Raw genomic sequence first — 17,464 nt, forward strand, 5'->3', positions numbered from 1 at the left:
CCTGTGTCTATGTGCCTGTGGTTCTGTCAGTGTGATCATGTGATGTATCTGACCCCAGGAATGTGTCAATAAAGTTTCCCCTTCCTGGGACAATGAATTCACGGTGTTCTTATTTCAATTTCCAGGAGTGTATTTTCCCGTTCTGACAGAATTATGAACTTTAACTTTATTATCACATTTCTCATTGGTTTCCTGTTTATATAGACAAACAGACTGAATAACTTCGGCGAAGCGCTACAACCCAATCTCATCCACTTCTCTTATTCCACCCCTCTTCCACTATCTTCGAGTCTTACTATAACTACACAAATTCTAGGTAAGCTTTTACTCCTTGTATTTCACCCAAGCCACCGTCAGAATTCGGACTGTGTTCCAGTCAACACTGTCAACGGGTTAAATTTTTACTACTAGGATTATTAAAGAAAGTGACGGTGGATGGTTTCCAGAAGAGCACCCGCAGTTCAATTGACTTCACCCTGTCCATATGCGTGATCAGTACTAAGCACAAGCTGGATACACTAGTTATAAGTTTAAAGTGAAACAACTTGAAGTTTGCAAATTTTACAAAGACGAGTGTTTTTAAGCACAATGAGGTGAGAATACCGGAGAAATTTTCTGCTTCTATGCATGCCCCCCCCCCCTCCCCCGCTCCCCACTCCCCTTTTTCTCTCTGTATTACACAAGGCGTATGTGGTCGTGTAATCATTCCTAACTGTGGTGTCACCGCCAGACACCGCGTGTCGCCACTATCAGTGATTGCAGACCGAGCGCCGCCACACGGCAGGTGTAGTCCAGAGAGACTCCCTAGAACTCACTGTACAGCCGACTTTGCTGGCGATGGTTCACTGTCACATACGCTCTCATTTGCCGAGACGACAGTTTAGCATAGCCTTCAGCTACGTCATTTGCTACGACCTAGCAAGGCGCCATATTCAGTTACTATTCTGAACAGATAATATTGTGAATCATGTACCGTCAAGAGCGACGTTCATCATTAATAGAGTAAAGTTAAGTATCCAACTAATTACGTCCGCTTTCTGAATTCTAATTCCTTGTCATGTTCCAGACCTCACGTCAGTATAGTTCTTCCCTCCTCACGCCAGCCTGCGTGAGCTAAACCGCATGCATTTCGGCCTCCAGTTGTAACACAGTGTTGGCTCTTCAGCCAACTACAAGACTAACAGAGGCATTTTTCACAATTAAGGCATATCGAGCACACAAGTTACCTGACTTCCACCGGTTATGTTCATATCACCAGCTCCTCGGTGTGCATACATCTCCCAGTACCTGGCGTTAGGGTTTAAGTACCAGTCATCTTGTCAGAATCCCAACACGACGTTTCGCTCATCTAGTACTCTTGCTGTGACAATTCATTAAACAAAAACGTCTGGAAACTTCTTACCCATTTCTGCTTGTAGCAAAACGGGAATATTGAACCTAATTTTAAAAGTAGAACTGACTGTATATGTAAGTGTCGACCTAAGATCATTCCGTTCAAAATGTTGGTATCGCTGTTTTGAGTCAAAACAGAAGACTGGTAAAAAAAATGGAGTTAGTTCATTGTCCACCTCATATAGCAGGTGCTAAATACTTACTGAAACAACAAAAACAGTTCGTCACCTATGAAAATTTAGAACCAAATATTTGAAAATTAATCGTTAGCTTACGAGAAAATGCTATGACGAATACATATCTGCATCAGCCGTCAGATTTGAATGATTCGCTTGCTGCAGCACTTCGGCAATAAGATCAATTTATAGGTTATGTTAGACCAGCGCACACGGTCTACATCTCAAATTAAGAAATTTTATTACGACCAGTATTCCCACTTGAAATTTGCTGTACTGCACTGAAAATATTACTTCATCTCTGCATGTGTGTTTGCGTGTGCGCTCACGCGCGCGGTGCGTGTGCCTGCGTGCGTGTGTGCGTACTGCTGTAGAATTTGCAGTATCATATTTGTGGTAAAAGACAGAGAGACAATTATAATTTGTGGTGAGGTACGTTGATGCAGTACGTAATAACAGTAAAAATTAAATGTCAGTGACTGTAATTCCACAGCAAAGGTTTCCAATCTGATTGCGAAACAAAATTTTATCAAATACGGCTCTGCTGAATTTTAACAGTAATTGCTAGTTTTGGATTAGGTCTATGGTTGGTACATTTTAAAGTTATCCTATTTAAAATCAGAAAAAGAAGATAATTTTTCAGCCGAACTGATGTAGTACATCTACATCTACATGGATATTCTGCAAATCACATTTAAGTGCCTGGCAGAGGGTTCATCGAACCACCTTCACAATTGTCTATTATTCCAATCTAGTATAACGCGCGAAAAGAACGAGCACGTGTATCTTTCCTCACGAGCTCTCATTTCCATTATTTTATCTTGGTGATCTTTCCTCCCTGTGGAGGTCGGTGTCAACAAAATATTTTCGTATTCGGAGGAGAAAGTTGGAGATTGGAATTTCGTGAGAAGATTCAGTCACAACGAAATACACCTTTCTTTTAATGATGTCCATCCCAAATCCTGTATCATTTCTGTGACACTCTCTCCCATATTTCACGACAATACAAAACGTGCTGCCCTTATTTGAACTTTTGCAATGTACTCCGTCAGTCCTATGTGGTAAGGATCCAACACCGCGCAGCAGTGTTCTAAAAGAGGACGGACATGCGTAGTGTAGGCAGTCTCCTTAGTAGATCTATTACATTTTCTAAGAGTCCTGACAATAAATGGCAGCCTTTGGTTAGCCTTCCCCACAACATTTTTTGTGTGTTCCTTCCAATTAAAATTGTTCGTAATTGTAATACCTAGGTATTACAGCTTTTAGATTAGACTGATTCATCGTGTAACCGAAGTTTAACGAATTCCTCTTAGCACTCATGTGAATGACCTCACACTTTTCGTTATTTAAGGTCAACTGCCAATTTTCACGCCATTCAGATGTCTTTTCTAAATCGTTTTGCGATTAGTTTTGATCTTCTGATGACTTTGTTAGTCGATAAAAGACAGCGTCATCTGCAAACAACCTACGACGGCTGCTCAGATTGTCTCCCAAATCTTTTATATAGATAAGGAACAGCAAAGGGCCTGTAACACTACCCTGGGGAGCGCCAGAAACACTTCTGTTTTACTCGATGATTTTCCGTCAGTTATTACGAACTGTGACCTCTCTGACAGGAAATCACAAATGCAGTCACATAATGACATTACTGTCGCGTATTTTTCATAAATGAATTAAGAAAAGTTTCAGTAAAGATAGTTAGTTAAGAGAGACAGCTGACGATGAAATGAAGTAACAATGTTGAGATATGTTTTATTTGATTTATTGCTGTGAAAGTACTCTCTAAGGAAAAAATAAATACAAAAAAGGACGCTGCACGAAGCAATTATGCAAACTGGTTACAAAGTGGTATTCATACAGCTGTCGACGGAAAACGCAAATTAGTAAACTTTGGCAGGCGATGGGTGAATGGGTGATACTGCAGCACAATTTCACTACACATCTGGTATATTGGCCGGCCGGAGTGGCCGAGCGGTTCTAGGCGCTTCAGTGTGGAACCGAGCGACCGCTACGGTCGCAGGTTCGAATCCTATCTCGGGCATGGATGTGCGTGATGTCCTTAGGTTAGTTAGGTTTAAGTAGTTCTAAGTTCTAGGGGACTGATGACCTCAGCTGTTATGTCCCATAGTGCTCAGAGCCATTTGAACCATCTGGTATGTACAGTAAACAGAGAAGATGTCCATACCCAGGCGAATTTCATTCCGTGTACTTCCACGACGATAGCAGCGTTAGTGAGAGGACGTTTAGTCGGTCTCAAAGAAACCGGCTGGAGCAATCGATGAATCACCTGACGTTTAAACAGGAGCGAGGCCATAATTCGCCTCAAGTTAACAGGAACGAGTGAACCGTAGTCGAATATAGCGTCAAGAACGAAGCGGTCGACCTAGAGGGACGACAGAGATTGAGGACCGAACACCGCCAGAGGCACTCACAGCCTCCGATTCACCACTATCATCGGTCCGACGAGGAACTGGTGCTTCAGTGGTCACAAGGACCATTCATAAGCGTCTCACAAAAAGAGGGCTGCATTCATGAACCCCTCTGCGCCGACTACCATTGACCTCTGTTCACCAACAAGCCCTTTTGCAGTGGTGTCATGCTTATTCGGTCTGGAATCTCACGGTCTCCAGTAGAATTGTCTTCAGTGATGAGTCCCGCTTCGAACTGAACACCGGTGCTCAGCGAAAACGAGTTTGGAGACGCCACAGAGAGCGGTTGGGTTCCAAGATGACTCGTCCGCCATACGGCCTGACAACGATGTGTTGGTCTGGGGTGCCACTTCATTACGAAGCAGGATCCCTTGGGTTATCATCCGCGGTACCCTTGCAACACAGTGGTACGTCCACGATATTGTACACCCAATTTTGTTGCTTTCGTGGTAAGCCATCCGCACATGTCGAGTTGCTACTGCTAGTATCCGCCCTTGCCAAACCTTACCTCTGTCATCAAAGATACCGAATCCCTCCCCAATTGAAAACTTTTGGAGCATTATGTACATGGTCCTCCACCACCTAACGCGCCAACAGGACAGAATTTGGCACGATGTCCCTCAGGAGAACACGCACCACCTCAATTGGTGCCAATCAGAGCAACTGCTTGCATAAGGACCAGAGGTGACCAACACGTTATTGACTTGCTCTATTTGCGAAGCTCTCTTGAGTTACTTTTCTGAAATTTCAATCATTTAGTTGCTTGAACAACACATCTAATGGTTTCCGTCCCATTCGGATAATTCCTACTCTGTGCATCGTTTTCTTGGCTTAGAGCGTACATTTAATTTTTAAATGGACTATACATTACTGTGATATGAGAGCTTGCCTTCCACAAGATACAGTTACAAAAGTCTCTATGATGGTTGTGCCTCACCTTGAGGCTGGAACTCAATATTCCACGATGACAATGGCTGGCGATTGTGACATTCGCTGATTTTGAATTTGAAAGTAATGCTAAAAGAAATTTTATCTGTCAGGCGACTGCTTTCTTCTTGGTGTTGTCATCACCATCGTCCCCTTCACATACTATGCTTTGTCTGTTACGCCTATTTATAGAGACTTGTCCAACAAATGCTCTTTGTTTCGTCCAGCCTCGGCGTCAATCTTGTAGTGTCTAGGGAGCCTGTATACTCGGTTCTCTAGACAAACACTCGAACAAGTCTTATTAATGAGTTTTATTACAATAAGAAAGTTACAATAGTTAACTTTGGGAATTACATGGATGTGTCGCAAGCAAACTGCGACGTACAAAATAATCAATCTTCTTCAGTACAGACAACCCCAAGTTCGTGCTACATAGAGAGTGCAAGCGAATCGACTAGTGTTGACCCTGCTATCAAAGTGGCTAATCTTGAACCTGCTACTGAACTGGGCCGTCACTCGTCTGTCGCGGTGCTTATGTCATCTTCACACAGGGGCCGCTGTTGTCGCGTTGTCGTCCTGGAGGGAGGTCCAGTCAGCGTGTGATTGGCTGATTTCTTCTCACAGCCATCTCTTGTCTTTGATTCCAGAATGGCTTGTCGGCGCTTGACTTTACGCCGTAACATTCTTCAATCTGATTATGTTCCTATTGCTTTGAATTTGTGTAGTATTTCTGATAGTCTGTTCCGTTCCATCCCATAGACGCACTCTCTCCATTTACTTTACTTTCATTTAGATTTATTTTTATTCTAATTCTACTGTAATTTTTTTATTCCCATTTCGATCTTGTCTTGCATATCTTGAAACATGTCTGAGAAATTCCATTTCCACACTTGAGATTCTTAGTGTATCCTTTTTGGTGGTTTGTCAGGTTTCACTTCGATAAATTACGTCTGGGAGTGACTCTGTTTTGTACAATTGCGGGAGCGTCTGTTTGTTTACATTACTTCGTCCAATTTCTCTTAAAATTATCATTCATAATTAAATATCTCTATATCATGTTGAAAACCAATGTTCTCTCTATATCAGAATTTAAAATCTGTTACGAATTGTTCGGTTTTCACATTAATTACAATCCTGGACCGAGTTTTGTTTTCCAACAAAATATCAACATATTTATTTGTTAACAGATATCTGCAAGTTGTATGAAGCCAAGAGTCTCTGCAACTACTATACTGCTAGAATCAGTAGATTACTGACGCTGTTAACAACAGTTGTCAGGTCATATCCAAATAACAACTTCAGTATAGGCTACAGTCTGAACTTTTATGATTAAAAGAATAAAATCGTTGTTCGTTTAGACATTTCAAAATGATCTGGTTGATGGAGATGAACTTCACCCTTGTCTTGAACGCATGTTGGCACCTCCTTTCTCGTGACTACCTTTGCCTGCACTACATAATTACGTGACAGTCTTCATACATGCTTTTTTATGACTTCTACTAAGAGAAACTAGTGCTTCCAAGTACCTAGAGGAGGGTGCCTCTTTTAAAACTTTCAAAAGATTTAATGAAATCAATGAATATCATTTGTGCATCCTTATTATAATCCCTATTTTTTTGTCATCGAAATCGTAATACTCTAAGCCTGTCCAACGAGAACACGTCGCGCGTAGTTAATTATGGCCCATAATTGAACGTACACTGTTGTAGTCCGCAGGATTCACGAAATCACATTTGTCCCTTTAATTACCTAACACAGCTCACCACTCACATTGTTTTTTAAATCTTCTAATCCAATTCCTTCTTTTCAGCGAAATACCCAACAAGCTTTGATTAGGGACAGGGACTACATAGTGGGAATGTTTGAGAGGGCACTCACCTGATGAGGAATGCAAACATCTGATTAACCTTTGTCGGATGGGGGGATTGCCATTGTATTATTTCTGGAACAATATTGTCCATTGCCACAGACGAAAATTAAAATAATGCCGAGTGTTCGTGTATGTGTGTGCGTGTGCGTGTGCATGTGTCTGTGTGTAAGCGCTTGCATACCTGTGTGTTTTAATCACATTATTTAAAACATTTTTTATCGAAACCTTAAAATGTCACAGTTCACAACTTATTTACCGGTAATCACGATCCGCATGCCGCCCATCGTAATTACTTCTCTCAATTCTTGCAACGTTTAGGAGACGCGACACTCGAAAAACCTGCAACAGCAGCACATGTCCCTCATGAACTTTAGAGGCAGTCTACGACAGATTCTTTATTCTCCATTCATCGAGCAGCTCTGACAAATTTCTGTGTGGTTAATGCTGCTAAACACCGCCCCTCTGCTCCACCCAGTATATTTTCTTCGTCTCCATCGAATATGTCTAGCTGAAAAGGAATAACTGAGGACGAATGTCACCGAATTTTATTTGAAGAAACACCTTCTAGTGACAGCAGTGTTGACAGTGATGGCACTGATGGAAATGACCCCATATTCACGACAAGCTGTTCAAGTTCTAGTCCTGTGTGAAGTCGTGTGGTTCTAAATTTAACCAGTGGTCTTCATGGAAAAAATTATATTGTTTTCATGGACAATTATTTTACATAATATGATCTGTTCAAGGACCTAAAATCCCATGGTGTGTACGCTTGTGGAACAATAAATCCCAGAAGGAAAAACATACCAAAACTCAAGGGGGAAAAGGAACTGGAAAGAGGGGAATTCATTACAAAATAAGCAGTGATGGCATAGTAATCTATAGATGGTAAGATAACAGGGCAGTCAACTTGATTTCAACATGCCATTCACAGTCAGATGTGTCCACAATAACTCGAAAAATGAAAGATGGAACAATAACCAATATCACTTGTCCAATTGTATTGAAAGACTACAATTCCAGTATGAACTATGTGGATAATTTTGATCAACTAAAGTCAGACTATGCTATTGACAGAAAAAACAAGAAATGGTCGATGAGATTGTTTTTTTTTTTTTTTTTACTTTTTAGACTGCAGTGTGAGAAACGCGCTCATTATGCACAAAGAAATCGAAATGGAGCAGTTCTCCAATAAAGACTTCCGTCGACAGGTGTACAAAATCTTGTTGGTTCCAATAATAGTTTCAGTTGCAGCTAATTTTGCTTCTGTGTCCCATAGTAGTATAGCAACCCAGACCAAATCACACAAACCATACGTCGACGAAAGTATTCGCCACAAAAGCAGTAAACATCAACCAATTCACTCATCAGCTAGAAGATGCGCTGTTTGCAGTTCAAAGAAAAATCCAGTGCGAACAGTGTGGATGTGTTCAGTGTGCAAAGTAGCTTTGTGTCTGAGAGCAGGCAAGAACTGTTTCAAGAGATACCACGAAAATTAAAAACTACTTATTTCAAAGTTCAACCACCAAATATCGAATATGTATCCTGTAATGGGGTGGTGGTTACCTGTAGTGACCACATTTAATGTTAATATTTTGTTGTTGTTTAAGTGAATTTTTACAAACTCAGTGTATAAAACATGTCAAGACAATAAAACGTGTTACAAGTAAAATAAATTTGAAATTTGCAAATAAATTTTCTTGCCCCATTAGGGTAAATTTTAGTGGTGTTTACGTGCCCCTCAAAGAGATAGCTCGTGATCCGACTATAACACCACGTTCAAACTCACTTAAATCTTGATTATCTGCCATTGTAGTAGCAGTAACAGATGTAACAGCTGCGCCAGGCACTTGCGGCCTTATATAGACGTTGCCGACCGCAGAGCTGTGTCCTGTCTGTTTACAGATCTCTGTCATTGAATACGCATGCCTATACCAGTTTCTTTGGCGCTTCAGTGTTTTGGTATTTAAATAACATATTTTATGCATTGCTGCCTACATTCGATGTGAATAGAAACTGTAAATTTTATGGTGTTATGTAACATTTCCAGTAGATTTGGTAAATTTTTTTGGTAAAGAAGATTTATAAGTAAATTTAAATATTGTCTTTGCCTTCGTGGTAAATAATTAGATTGTTTGCTCTCAAATGTAATAGCTATTATCTCTCGCATGTCGGAAGACTAGCTGTAGGAGAGAGTCTTGTGAAGCCGTCCGCAAATTGTATAAATGTTTTGTATTTAACTGGAATTAGTAGATTAAAAGAAAGGAACGAAATTATTTTCGTGAACCAGTTCTTCGAAGTGTTTAAGAATACCGAACTTTAAAGTGTGAACATTTATTGTTTTATAGTGATCCATCAAAGTTTTCATTTCAGCAAAGTTTCACATTTCTTCGTGTAAAAAAATCTAGAGACAACAGTCATTCTTAGAAAACAATGAAACCATACACAAAACCAACTAATATACTAGGTACAAAAGTAATTTAATGTGAGCGCGCCCACTTTTCAAATTCCGCAAAATTGGCTTACATCCGTAGTTAGCTTTGCTAGTGGTGGCTTTACCTTTCATTGAAGGTGACGATATTCACCAACATTCAAAAGAATGTGGCAATTTGTGGTGAGACGAGAGAACCCTTGCACTGAACCCCAGGGCTCCCGCTCTGAACATATAGTTCTCTTACATTTACCACGAGTAAGCTGCTGTGTAGTCAGAATATGACACATACAGGGCAAAAGCACCACAGGCGCGAAGACGCGAGCTCGTGCCAGTGCCATAGAGCCTCGCCACTTGCGCGAGCTGCACCACACCACAGGTGGCGCTGATATCGGCTTCGCCCAGGCCAGTTGCCGACGAGTAAAATCTAGCAATGGCCGACCGACAACGACAAAAGCCTACTTGGAACGTAGAAGAGCAGCTCTCGCCTACTTGGTTACAGATCATTGTCCAGGGCTTAGACAGGAAACGACGCTTAGCGAAGGCTTAGAAGTGAACAAACAGTTGTAAATTGCAGTTGCTATGTACTGCGAAGTTTACCTACGATTTGTTGCACTTAGCCATTGAGGACCTTGTTTTGTTATATTACATGCAGTGTTGTAGACTTCATTACACAAGTCACAAAGATAAGTAACCTATTAACTCATTTGTGTGACTTTGTTACTAATTGTTGGAGTATTGGAGAACTTTGTTTTCCTATACTGTTATCCAAACCTAGGGCAAAGCTCCATAATAATGGAATGATCATATAAAGTTGATCGTCGGTAAATCAGATGCGAGACCGAGATTCATCGGAAGTATCCTAAGGAAATGCAATCCGAACACAAAGGAAGTAGGTTACAGTACGCTTGTTCGCCCACTGCTTGAATACTGCTCAGCAGTGTGGGATCCGTACCAGATAGGGTTGATAGAAGAGATAGAGAAGATCCAACGGAGAGCAGCGCGCTTCGTTACAGGATCATTTAGTAATCGCGAAAGCGTTACGGAGATGATAGATAAACTCCAGTGGAAGACTCTGCAGGCGAGACGCTCAGCAGCTCGGTACGGGCTTTTGTTGAAGTTTCGAGAACATACCTTCACCGAAGAGTCAAGCAGTGTATTGCTCCCTCCTACGTACATCTCGCGAAGAGACCATGAGGATAAAATCAGAGAGATTAGAGCCCACACAGAGGCATACCGGCAATCCTTCTTTCCACGAACAATACGAGACTGGAATAGAAGGGAGAACCGATAGAGGTACTCAAGGTACCCTCCGCCACACACCGTCAGGTGGCTTGCGGAGTATCGATGTAGATGTAGACGTAGAATAGGGGCAGCGAGAAATTGTCTTAGTCGTGTACTGCACCAGAAGCCGTTTCACGAACTTACAAACCCAGCCTACAACAGTGGCCACTCAGCCTCCACAACAGTAGCGACTTGGAGTTTACAAAACTGGCGACGAGGGTTTACAAAATAAACAAATAAAAAACACAAAATGGCAAGGGGACAAAACCTTATAACAAAGTGCCCAACGAGTTCCAAGAGACATCTTACACTGAAATATTGAAAAAGACAGTTAAGGCGTAGCTCTTAAATAATCCACACATCTAAATGGTTACTCTGCAATTCACACTTAAGTGCGAGGCAGAGGGTTCATCGAACCATATTCATACTACTTCTCTAATATTCCACTCCCGAATTACGTGTGGGAAAAAGGAGCAACTAAATCCTTCCGTTCGAGCTCTGATTTCTGTTATGGTGATCATTTCTCCCTACGTAGGTGGCTCTCAACAAAATATTTTCGAATTCGGAAGAGAATGTTGGATGATTGAAATTTCGTAAATAGATCTCGCCGCAAAGAAAACCGCCTTTGTTTCAGTGACTACCATCCCAAATCGCGTAACATATCAGTGACACTCTCACCCCTATTGCGCGATAACGCGAAAGAGCTGCCCTTCTTTGCACTTTTTCGATGTCCTCCGTCAATCCTACCTGGTAAGGATCCCATACGGCTTTAGTGGAACCATCACCGGTAACATTTCTATCGCTATCGCGCAGTGACTGTATTGACTGTTTTTTGCCACTGGTGCACTATACATACGACCAGAATCTCTTTCGATTTTCTACCAGAGGTTGTACAGAGTTTCAGGAAGAGCATAAGGGAACAATTGACAGCAATGGGGGAAAGAAACACAGTAGAAGAAGAATGGGTAGCTTTGAGGGATGAAGTACTGAAGGCAGCAGAGGACGAAGTAGTTAAAAAGACGAGGGCTAGTAGAAATCCTTGGGTAACAGAAGAAATATTGAATTTAATTGATGAAAGAGAAAATATAAAAATGCATTAATGAAGCAGGCAAAAAAGAATACAAACGTCTCAAAAATGAGAACGACAAGAAGTGCAAAATGGCTAAGCAGGGATGGCTAGAGGACAAATGTAAGGATGTAGAGGCTTACCTCACGAGGGGTAAGATCGATACTGCCTACACGAAAATAAAGAGACCTTTGGAGAAAAGAGAACCACTTGTATGAACATCAAGAGATCAGATGGAAACCCAGTTCTAAGCAAATATGGGAAAGCAGAAAGGTGGAAGGAGTATATAGAGGGTCTATACCAGGAAATTGAAGAGGATGTAGATGAAGATGAAATGGGAGATATGATACTGCGTGAAGAGTTTGACAGACCAGTGAAAGACCTGAGTCGAAACGAGGCCCCGGGAGTTGATAACATTCCATTAGAACTACTGACATCCTTGGGAGAGGCAATCCTGACAAAACTCTACCATCTGGTGAGCAAGATGTATGAGACAGGCGAAATACCCTCAGACTTCAAGAAGAATATAATAATTCCAATCCCAAAGAAAGCAGGTGTTGACAGATGTGAAAATTACCGAACTATCAGTTTAATAAATCACAGCTGCAAAATACTAACGCGAATTCTTTACAGACGAATGGAGAAACTGGTAGAAGCCGACCTCGGGGAAGATCAGTGTGGATTCCGTAGAAATGTTGGAACACGTGAGGCAATACTGACCGTACGACTTATCTTAGAAGAAAGATTAAGGAAAGGCAAACATACGTTTCTAGCATTTGTAGACTTAAAGCCTTTGACAATGTTGACTGGAATACTCAATTTCTAAAGGTGGCAGGGGTAAAATACAGGGAGCGAAAGGCTACTTACAATTTGTACAGAAACCAGATGGCAGTTATAACAGTCGAGGGGCATGACATGGAAGCAGTCGTTGGGAAGGGAGTGAGACAGGGCTGTAGCCTATCCCCGATGTTATTCAATCTCTATATTGAGCAAGCAGTAAAGGAAACAAAAAAAAAAAAATTCGGAGTAATTAAAATCCATGGATAAGAAACAAAAACTTTGAGGTTCGCCGATGACATTGTAATTCTGTCAGAGACAGCAAAGGACTTGGAAGAGCAGTTGAATGGAATGGACAGTGTCTTGAAAGGAGGGTATAAGATGGACATCAACAAAAGAAAAACGAGGATAATGGAAAGTAGTGGAATTAAGTCGGGTGATGCTGAGGGAATTAGATTAGGAAATGAGACACTTAAAGTAGTAAAGGAGTTTTGCTATTTGTGGAGCAAAATAACTGATGATGGTCGAAGTAGAGAGGATATAAAATGTAGACTGGCATTGGCAAGAAAAGTGTTTCTGAAGAAGAGAAATATGTTAACATCGAGTATAGATTTAAGTGTCAGGAAGTCGTTTCTGAAAGTTTTTGTATGGAGTGTAGCCATGTATGGAAGTGAAACATGGACGATAAATAGTTTAGACAAGAAGAGAATAGAAGCTTTCGAAATTTGGTGCTACAGAAGGACGCTGAAGAGTAGATGGGTAGATCACGTAACTAATGAGGAGGTATTGAATTGGGGAGAAGAGGAGTTTGTGGCACAACTTGACAAGAAGAAAGGACCGGTTGGTAGGACATGTTCCGAGGCATCAAGGGATCACAAATTTAGCATTGGAGGGCAGTGTGGAGGGTAAAAATCGTAAAGGGAGACCTAGAGATGAATACACTAAGCAGATTCAGAAGGACGTAGGTTGCAGTAGGTATTGGGAGATGAAGAAGCTTGCACAAGATAGAGTAGCATGGAGAGCTGCATCAAACCAGTCTCAGGACTAAAGATTACAACAACAACAAGAACAACAACAACAACAATCATATTTTGAGACAATGTTTCATTGTGGAAACTACTAAAAGCATCTCGCATTGACGTCCACACTAAATTTCGAGCTTCCGTGAAACTTAGCCAGTTTTGGGTATTTTATGTTCTTCTGAATTTAGCATGCTTTATTCATTGCTTCTGCAACAGTATTCTGACGTTTTTTGTGTTCCATGGTGGATCAGACCCCGCTATTATTAACTTATGCGGTATGAATCTATCTATTGCTGTCGGTACTGTATCTTTGAATTTGAGCCATATCTGGTATGCACTTACATAATTAGCTTGGAAGGAATGGAGACACTCTCTTAGGAAGGCATCAAGCGAATTTTTACCTGCTGTTTTAAATAGATATATTTTGAGTTTATTTTTAGTGGTTTTGCTTGATATGGTTTTAAGCCTTGCTACAATGACCTTGTGTTCACTAATCCCTGTATCCGTCATGACGCTCTCTATTAGATCAGAATTATTTGTCGCTAAGAGGTCAAGTGTGTTTTCGCAACCATTTACAATTCGTGTGGGCTCATGAACTAATTGTTCAAAGAAATTCTCAGAAAAAGCATTTAGTACAATTTCGGAAGATGTTTTCTGTATGAGTGGGGTACTTATTTGTAATGAGATTCACGTTTTCTTTGAACCGTTCAGCTATTATATCATCTGAGTCTGGGGATCGGTAGAAGGAGTCAAGTATTATTGTGGTACGGCTGTTGAGTATAACCTCTACCCATAGTAATTCGCAGAAACTATCTATTTCAACTTCACAACAAGATAAACAACTACCAACAGACACAAACACACCACCACCTACTTTATTTAAACTATCTCTTCTGAACACGGTTTGCGCCTCTGTAAAATTTTCGGCAGAATTTATCTCCGGCTTTAGCCAGCTTTCTGTTCCTATAACGATTTCAGCTTCAGTGCATTCTATCAGCGTTTGAAGCTCAGGTACTTTTCCTACACAGCTACGACAATTTACAATACCGACTGTTGCTTGGTCGCTTCTCGTCGTTTCTTTGCCCTGTACCCTTTGAGACTGGAGCCCTTATTGATCTTTCCCGAGACTGTCTAACCTAAAAAACCGTCCAGTCCACGCCACATAGCCCGTGTTACCGCTGTAGCCGCCTCGTGCGTGTAGTGGACATCTGACCTTTTTAGCGGAACCCGAAACTCCACCACACTATGGCGCAAGTCGAGGAATCTGCAGCCCACACGGTCGCAGAACCGTCCGAGCCTCTGATTCAGACCCTCCACTTGGCTCTGTACCAAAGGTCCGCAATCGGTCCTGTCGACGATGCTGCAGGTGGTGAGCTCTGCCTTCATCTCGCTAGCAAGCCTGTCAGTCTTCACCAACTCAGATAGCCGCGGACACCAGAGAGAATCTCTTTCGATCCATAGCGACACACGTCATTAGTGCCGACGTACAGTTGGCTGCACCATGTACCCTTCATGGCATCCGGAAGGACCCTTTCCACATCTTGGAAGACTAGCCTCGGTATGCACACGGAGTGCACGTTGGCTTTCTTCGCGTCCTTAGCTACCTTATCCCTAAGGTGCTCCATCACCCGCCTAACATTGGAGCTCCCAATGAGAAGCAATCTCACTCTCTGCGTTTGTCCGGACCTCTCAGGAAGACCGGCCACTGCCGCAAGAGGCGAGGCCGCCCTTGCTGGCTCAGAAGTACTTTCAGCAGTGGGCAGTACCTCAAACCTGATACGGAGGCGTAAGGGTACAGCCTTGCGGCCAGAACCACCTTTCGCCTTCCGCCCAGGGATTCGCGACAGCGCCACGGTTCGCCCATCACCGTCAGGCAAGTGTCGACCGGCAGGGAGGTCCGAATCCGTGGGCGCAGTGGCATCAGAGATCCCAGGCGACGCTACATGTTCCAGAGGCGCAAAAGCGCGTTTCTTTAGATATCACACAACAGGGAGTGGTAAAAAATTAACATTACTTAATAATAGGCAACTTCATTCTACAGTAACTGCCATAAGTTAGTGGTTCTTAAGGTAAAATTCTGTACCCAGGATCAATGATAGTCAGTTCAAACCTTTGGCATGTTCTTGAGCTATAATGGGGTGCTAACTCAGGTTTTGCAGAAGGGTGCAGAGGAGACCGTGAAGGATTCATTAGAATGTTGTAAGTACCGTTAAGGCCGTGATACGCGACGTGTGTGATTGTGCGAGTGTGTGTCTGTGTGCATTTGTGTGTAGTAATGTAATGTAGTGTATGTTTGTTTATAGTGTGGTCTGTGACTACTAATCCGATACATATAAATATTATTCGATAACATAATATTAATGTGTGCATAATCATTTAATTTTTGGGCACGCTGGGTAGTCTCGTGGTTTCAGGCGTCTTGCTATGGTTCGCGCGGCTCCCCCAGTGGCTGCTTCGAGTTCTCCCTCGGCCATGGGTGAGTGTTGCCCTTAGCCTACGTTAGTTTCAGTTACATTAAGTAGAGCGTAAGCCTAGGGACCTATGACCTCAGCAGTTTGGTGCCATAGGAACTTACCACAAATTTCGAAATTTTATTTTTATTTCCTTTGCAGTTAAGCTGATATGTCGGATACCATTTTGTAAATGGTCTATGGGTTATTATTCTCGTGTCAGAAACATACATAAAACACGCTTTTTGCAACTGTTGACTGATGAACACAGTTTATATAGTGTTTGACCGAAATCTGACTACTTCCAGTGCATTTTCCGTTGCTTGGTGAAGGTCATCTTCTGTGCAGCTGGCTAGATACAGTCGACACTGAAGCATAAGCTGAAAAGTCTGTTCTTCCCCGCAGTCACATTCGGTTTTGATTTCTTAATTGTACCCCCATTTTACCTGGTTAACCCGTGACCTGCCCATTCCTGACCTCAGCCTATTCAAAGACTCTCAGACAGACCAATTCTCATCAAGATCAGGGGGTAAACATTCTGAAAATCTTTTCCCACTAGGAGGGTGGGATATCTCAGTCCTCCATAGTTACAGCCAGCCTTTTCATCAGTGGTTGTTAGGTTCTCCGATATTCTTAGGAAATTTTTCCTTGACGTTAGTCGTTGTGCTAGGGTTGTTGCCTAGCCATGGGATGTGTTTTTTCCTGTGCCAATTCCGTTCTTTCCCATTTTGCTGCTATTTCTCTTCGAACATTAGGTTCAAGGTGGTAGAGTCATTCGATTGGAGTTGACTTCAAGCAGCCTGTTATAATTCTGGATGTGTCGTTTAGGGCAATAAGCACTTGATTGGCGTCTGTTGACTTATACCAAACAGGACAGGCATAATCTGTAGCAAAATAGCATGATGCCATTGCAGAAGTTCGGATTGTTTCAGCTTGACTGCCCCTTGTGATCCGGCCAGTTTTCTCAGTAGGTTGTTCTGGTGAATACTTTTGATCTGAAATTTATGCAGTGGTTTTGGAACATTAGAGATCTGTCAAGTTTCATTCCTTGGTATTTTGGAGTGTCACAGTATTCCAGTTTAATCATTGACTATTCTGGCCTTAACTTGCACTTGATTTCCCGATTTCGCAGATGGAAAACACACACTTTAGCCTTTGATGGGTTTGTTTTAAGTTGGTTTATTCTGTAATATTTTGAAATATCTTCAAGAGCACTCTTTAGGGTGATTTCTATGGAATCGAAGTTTGTGCTTTGGGTTGATTGAGCGAGATCATCAGCATACTAGAAATTCCTGCAGCTGGGGTTATAGGTTGGTAGTTAGCATACATATTGAACAGAACTGGAGCCAACACAGTACGCTTGGAGGAGGCCATTTTTCTGTAGCCTGCACAAGCTGCACTGTCCTTGGAGGTTAACGAAGAATCTTCGGTTCTGCAGAAGATTGGTGATAAGCCTGGTGAGGCTAAAATCCTTGGTTACGTTGCATACCTTGTTTAACAATAACTGGTGGTTGACGGTGTCGTACGCTCTTGTCAAGTCCATCGACAGATACACAACGAATGAACTTCTACTAATCACTGTTTGCTTATTTATCATTTTATAAGTTCACGTAACTTTCAGCATTGTTCGATAACACCACAAA

This window comes from Schistocerca nitens, chromosome 10, assembly GCF_023898315.1.
Source record: "Schistocerca nitens isolate TAMUIC-IGC-003100 chromosome 10, iqSchNite1.1, whole genome shotgun sequence".
NCBI lineage: Eukaryota > Metazoa > Arthropoda > Insecta > Orthoptera > Acrididae > Schistocerca > Schistocerca nitens.